The sequence below is a fragment of the Lepisosteus platostomus genome, chromosome 15, assembly GCF_059453375.1.
Source record: "Lepisosteus platostomus isolate fLepPlt1 chromosome 15, fLepPlt1.hap1, whole genome shotgun sequence".
Lineage (NCBI taxonomy): Eukaryota > Metazoa > Chordata > Actinopteri > Semionotiformes > Lepisosteidae > Lepisosteus > Lepisosteus platostomus.
In genome coordinates, this window is record NC_142625.1 from 6,526,885 (window position 1) to 6,532,976 (window position 6,092).

Consider the following 6,092-nt stretch of genomic DNA (forward strand, 5'->3'; position numbering starts at 1 on the left):
TCCGAGAAAGGTTTATCAGCCTTTTTCTCATTAGCAGTAGACCAGACTCTTCTGACTAGAGCCTCCGAAATAAGCGATAAATCAAAAATCTTCTTACCCGGAAAATCTTGGAGACAAAAGACGTCTTCTGGTCTTAACTGCAAGGCTGTCTGCATCACTTCGTCCTCAAAAGTGTCCCGAGAATCCAACTCCGTCTTCGATCCTCCCATCCGTAGCACAAACCGCACTGCATTCCGCACTCGTCCCTCACGGGTCCTTGAAGCTCCATCCATCTCGAAGAAAAATTTTTGGCCGGAAAGCTCCGCCACAAAAAAACCCAGAAAAAAACTCCTGGCGTCGATCCCTCCTCTCTTTCTCTTGACTAAGAAGCAAGCTGCGGTCAGGCCACACACTTGATCTTAGCCAAAAGGCAGAGAAGCGATGCCCACAAAGGCGCGGACCGACGTGCGGGCGTTCCGCTGGCGCACAGTGGCGCAGGCCGACTCCTCTGGAGCCCGGGACCCGCGCAGCTGCCGGCCTCCCTGCAGCCAAAGGCCTGCCGCCGGACTCCGCTCCCCCTCTCTCTTGCCTGCCTGCCTGCCTGCCTGCCTGCCTGCCTGCCTGCCTTCCTGCCAGTCCCGGGCGGGGGCCCTACTCTTTGATCTTCCGTCAACGGCCCGACAACGACCGCAGCCGCAGGGGGCGCCAGCCGCCCGGCCTCCTTAGCTTAGGCCCCTCCCACCGTTTTTTTGTACTATAAAATAGTACAAAAAACAGTCAAAAAATACTACCCGCCAATGTCCTCACACCCATGTGATCAAACCCTTCCACCTTTCCTTCGAGGCTGCGAACCCCCATCTGATGATGTCCCATCTGATCCGACGAATTATATCCGTCTTCACCCTTCTGTGGATGCCGGCGACCGACACCTCCACCCCGTGCCTGATCAGTTCGGTTCGGGCATCCCACACAAAGATCTTGGTGATACTGATCAGGAGCCACAGGAGGAAGCTCGTATTCCAGTTGCGGGAACTGGGTACACCCTTCATCACTGTGCGCAGTGACAGTGGACCATCCAGACCAACCTGTGCAAAAAGTCGTTTGCTGGAGCTCCAGACTCTCTGCGCAAACCCGCACTCCCGTAAGACGTGATTCACAGTCTCTTCACCTGTGCAGCCATGTCTTGGGCACTGACTCTGTTTCGCCAGGCCATGAGCATGCATCACTGCCCTCACCGCCATACGACCCCACACTCCAAGCCAGTTCAGATCCTTCAGCTTGTTGTCCAGGCCCTTAGGTTGGGCCTGCTGCCAGATCTCTCTTGACACATCCGGAATCACTGGCCACTCTGACGTCATGATGACTTTGTACATCAGTCGATGATTCAGCGTCGTCATACCTTCTTTGACCTCCGGGTGCGCCCGCAGCCACCGCACTGCATGACGGTGGGAGTCGCTCTGCCTTTGGGGTCATGTTGTTCCAGACGGTCAAGTGACGCATGCTCGCCGTGAGCCAAAGGCTCACAAATCGGCTACACAGGAGAGGCGGGCTCTCGTGCAGGATCACACACAGGCTGGCCGTGAAAGCACAGTCCAGTTTCACTGGGAAATCCAAGATCCCCCTGCCACCGTCTTCTATGGGCCTGCACATATCCGATCTTTTGATACGCTCGTATGATTGACCCCACATGCACAGGAGTTGGATAGGCTGCCAATTACCCAGGTCCGCCCTGTCTCCTCCTTTGTAGAGCAAGGAGACGATGCCAGTCTGCATGCTAAACCCCAATCCGCCCTTGTCCAGGGCCTCGTTGAAAACCTGCACCAGGAAAGGCTCCAGCTGTTCCCAAAAGGTGTGGTAAAAGTCGGTTGGCAGGCCATCAGCGCCAGGGACAGTGCCCTTCTTCAGGCCGAGCATTGCGGTCTTAATTTCTGCCCCTGACACCGACCCAACCAGTGTAGAGGGGTCCTCTACCACCTTCTCCACACCTTCCAGAAGCCTATCCCTGATGCTGGGGTCTGTCTCCTTCTCCGCGAACAGGGCTGTGTAGAATCTTGTGGCACACTCCAGCATCCCGGGTATGTCTGTGGTTACAGTCCCGTCTTCCCTCCGGCTGGCTTCAAAGAGCTTCCGCTCTTGTTTCTGCCGCACCGCCCCAAAGAATTGGGGCAAGCAGCGTTAGTCTCCTTTCCGCCAGACTCCCTGTAGCCTAAAAAGGAAGTCTCTGGCTCTCTGTAACCACTTGTCTCTAAGCAGGCCTCTGACTTGTGCGATTCTCTCGCCGTTGAAGGTGCCCCCCTGGTTCAGGTGCTCGTACAGTGCCTCCAGCTCTTCTTGCAGTCTGGTACACTGGCGGTCCTCCAGGCTCCGCCAGATACAACAGTACCTTCTGGTGACCGAAGCGATGGTGTTTTTGCAGGCTTCCCACCAGTGTACCGCTGAGCTAAAGAGTTCCCTCCTCTTCTCAAAATCCTTCAGCACTGTCACAATCTTCTCTCGGTATCTCGCCTCTTGTAGAACTTGTTGGTTCAATTTCCAGTAGCCAGCCCGGAAACCGGGGTCCTCAATACCGAAAGAGACTGAGAGCAACTGGTGGTCCGAGAACCAGGTGGGGATCACCTGCCTGCTTAGGATTCTCCACTTCGCAGTAGAAAGGACATAATCCAGGCGTCTGAAAATCCCCCTTCCGTCATCCCAGGTGTGGTGTGCAGTGTTGGCAAAAGTCCCGCAGGCTAAAGTCCGCAATTAAGGACCTCAACAAGTGAACTCCCTCGCTGTGCGAATCCCCCAGGTCGATGTTGAAATCGCCGCCCACGATCAGCTCTCTGTTGGTATATCTCTCAAGAAGGAGCCCTGCTGACGTGTCTGCTGGGACATACACACTGATAAGTCTGATCTTACTGTTTTTCCAGTTCCCGTCCACTACCAGCAGATGTCCTGGGATCACTGAGCTGACCGTTTGTGCGGTGAACCCTGGCGAACCACACAGGATGCCGACGCCAGAGGAGTTCACCCCTCCGACGCTCCACCAAGAAGGACCCTTCCTCCACTCCTTCGAAAAGGTCCTGACGTCGTCGAGGCCCTTTAGGTGGACTTCCTGGACAAAACACAAATCCAAATTCCTGCGGGACAGGTACTGAAAGACTTTCGCTCGTTTCTCCCGTGCCCTCAAACCCCTCACATTAGCAGTTGCTACCGTGAAGGTCATAGTGGTTCTGGGGGGCCGTCATTCTCCATTCCCATTTCGGGGCCGGGCTCGGATGAGCTCTCCGCCCCGATGTACTTCCTGGGCTACCGCTGTCAGATGTCTCCATATACTGTTGGGGAGTCCAAGGGCTCACGTCCGACTCCTGCACGGGAGTGGGCGTGTCGGGCGCACCGCCAGTGTACGGGCTGTCACCTGCCAGTGCAGCCAACGGCACTGAGAAGGCAGCCCGGCCAGGTCCACCCCCTTGTCCTGGGGGAAGAGATTCCACGACGCTCTCAGGCTGCGAGTCACTTGTATCCGACTGGAGCTCCTCCGCTTCCATCCTCTCATGTTCTGGTGTCTCTTCCTTATGATCTCCCAGCTCTTCTCCTTCAGCCGTCTTTTACTTCTTCTCCTGTGTTGCCTTCTTCGCCTTCCCATCCCGCTGCCGCTTTTGTTTCTTCATCCCCGAGGGCGCGAGGACCGTCATCCTCTCCTCCTCTATTGGCGCCATCACCACCGATGTTTCAACCGCCCTCGGGGCCTTCACCACGTCCGCTCAACTTGGGCCGGCACCTCCTGCCTCCCTTGATGTTCCCGGCTGCACGTCTGTCTCCTCCGGTCCTCCTGTCTTTCCCTGTCCGGCCTCCAGCTGTTGCCTTCCTCCTTTCCTTGCTTTCCTCCCAGAAAGCTCTCCCTCTTCCCTTGGGTCATCCTCCACCTGTTCTTCTCCTGCCAGAGCTGCCCCCTCATACATGGCTCTGTTGTAGTCGGCATCTCTGCGGTTGCACTGGCAGTACAAATGCCCCGTAGCACCACAAAGCGAGCACTCCTTCGTCGGGCACCTCTGTGTTGTGTGGTCCCGGCTGTAACACTTCTTGCACTCCGTCGTCGTACATGCCCCTTCACGGTGCCCGTACTCCCGAAATCTGCGGCAAAATTCTGGCTGGTTCCAGTAAAAAAGGTACCCCCTACCTGAACCGATTGCGAAGGTGGCCAGTGGGTGGGCGAAGCCATCCTTGGACCTGGGCTCCTTTCGCAGCTCGACTTCGTATCTTCGCCTTCCCCGTCCATATGGTCTTCCGGTCCCGAAGCGTCGAAGGCCCACTCACCACGTCCACATACCGCCGCAAAAAGGTGGTGATGTTGGCATCGGGGATGAACGGGTCAAACATATGGACTATCACCCACCGCTTGTTGTTGCCTTGCAGCCCTGTACATACATACTCACGCAGTTTCCCCTCTCGTTGGGCGTGCAGGACCTTTCTCACTGTGCTCTGGTAAATCCTGGCGTCCGTAAAGGTGGTGTCCATGTACCGCTGTACCCGGTTCCCCTGCAGACATTTGATCTCCTCCACTGCCACTCCCAGATCCCCGAAAAGTACATCCACTTCAAAAGCCTCTCTCCCGGGCATCTCCCTCTCCGCTCTCCAGTAGAAGCGGATGGTCCACTTCAGGTTGGGATCCCCTCCAGCCCTCCTCGCCATCCCGGGGTCCGCAGCCATCGTGAAAGCAGCCTTTCGGCTGCCAAAGCAGCCTACTCACCCCAAGTGAAAACAAAACAAACGAAAAGCGCAGTCCAGAATCCAAAAGGCAGTCCAAATCCGGTCCGTGGTCCAAAATCCAAGAAATCCTTCCGCACTCCAAATAGGTGGTGTTCCTTGTCCCTCCTCTTTCCTTGACCTTAGGCAAAAGGCCGAGAAGCGATGCCCCCCAAAGGCGCACACCGACGCGCGGGCGTTCCGCTGGCGCACAGTGGCCCAGGCCGACTCCTCTGGAGCCCGGGACCCGCGCAGCTGCCGGCCTCCCTGCAGCCAAAGGCCTTCCGCCGGACTCTGCTCCCCCTCTCTCTTGCCGCGTCAAGATGCGGGAAAGTGCACAGAGGGAGTATGGGAACAGAGACGGAGACAGGGAGGGGGAGAGAGAGACAGGCACAGAGACACACAGATGGACGAGAGACGAGACCCGAGAAGAAGGAGCTCCAGTCCACCTCGCTTGCTTGCTCGCTAGCTACGTCTGTCTTTTCACCGCTGAGAGAAGGTGGTGCACCGCTCCCGGAGGCGCTGCAATACCGGGCCGATGCGTGGAGAGGATGGAGCAAGCCCCTGATCCAGCTCCCTGTTCCAAAAATCCGTTTAATATGTGGTCCCCTGATGGGGGACGCATCAGATATTAAACTGATAAGAACAGATTTTTTTTATTACAAAAATGACAAAATCACAAACTATTTACAGAAAAAAAGAACTAATGACAATGCAACTCAAGTCAGAAACAACACTACAAAAGAAACAAAACAAAGAACACTGTCAACCAAAATAAGACTTGCAATGTACCATCAATCCCTTCCACCTTTCTTTTGCGGCGTGATATCCTCATTTACGAATGTCTAGGATTATCTCACATTTAATCCGGTACAACAGTCTGTTATACAAACCCGTCACACCGAGTTGAACTTTTAACTAGACCAATCCGCGCCTTCCACAGCTCCAACTTTACATAACTCATGAGTACCCACAATACCCAAGTTGTTTCCGGTGAATACGCTTTTTTCTTCAAACCATATAAAACCATGTTTAAAGTAATTACAAAATTCAAAGTAATCATCTCAAACAGCAGGCTACACTTTGCCCACATTCTCCCCGCATAATCACAGTCCCAGAATACATGGCGAATGGACTCCAGTTTATTACATTTCGCCCTCGGGCAAAGCGGCTGCAAAGTCAGTTTATGTCGATGCAATATCTCTCTCACAGGGAGTCTCTGCCATGCGATAAACCAATTTAGGTCCATCAAGTCGTGTTGCAGTCCTTTGGGCTGGATCCGACTCCACACTTCTTTAGGCAGCCCACCGACCAGGTCCGCTTTGCCTTCAGCCATCACCGTCTCATACAGAGATCTGTGGTTGGACAACATTTTGCCCTCCAGCCCC

The 6,092-nt window shown here is 55.0% G+C and overlaps 1 pseudogene; it reads right to left on the reverse strand.

Annotated features, from left to right (window-relative positions):
- Positions 1 to 5,201: 5,201 nt before the first annotated feature.
- Positions 5,202 to 5,381, reverse strand: LOC148647783 (U2 spliceosomal RNA; annotated as a pseudogene).
- Positions 5,382 to 6,092: the final 711 nt, after the last annotated feature.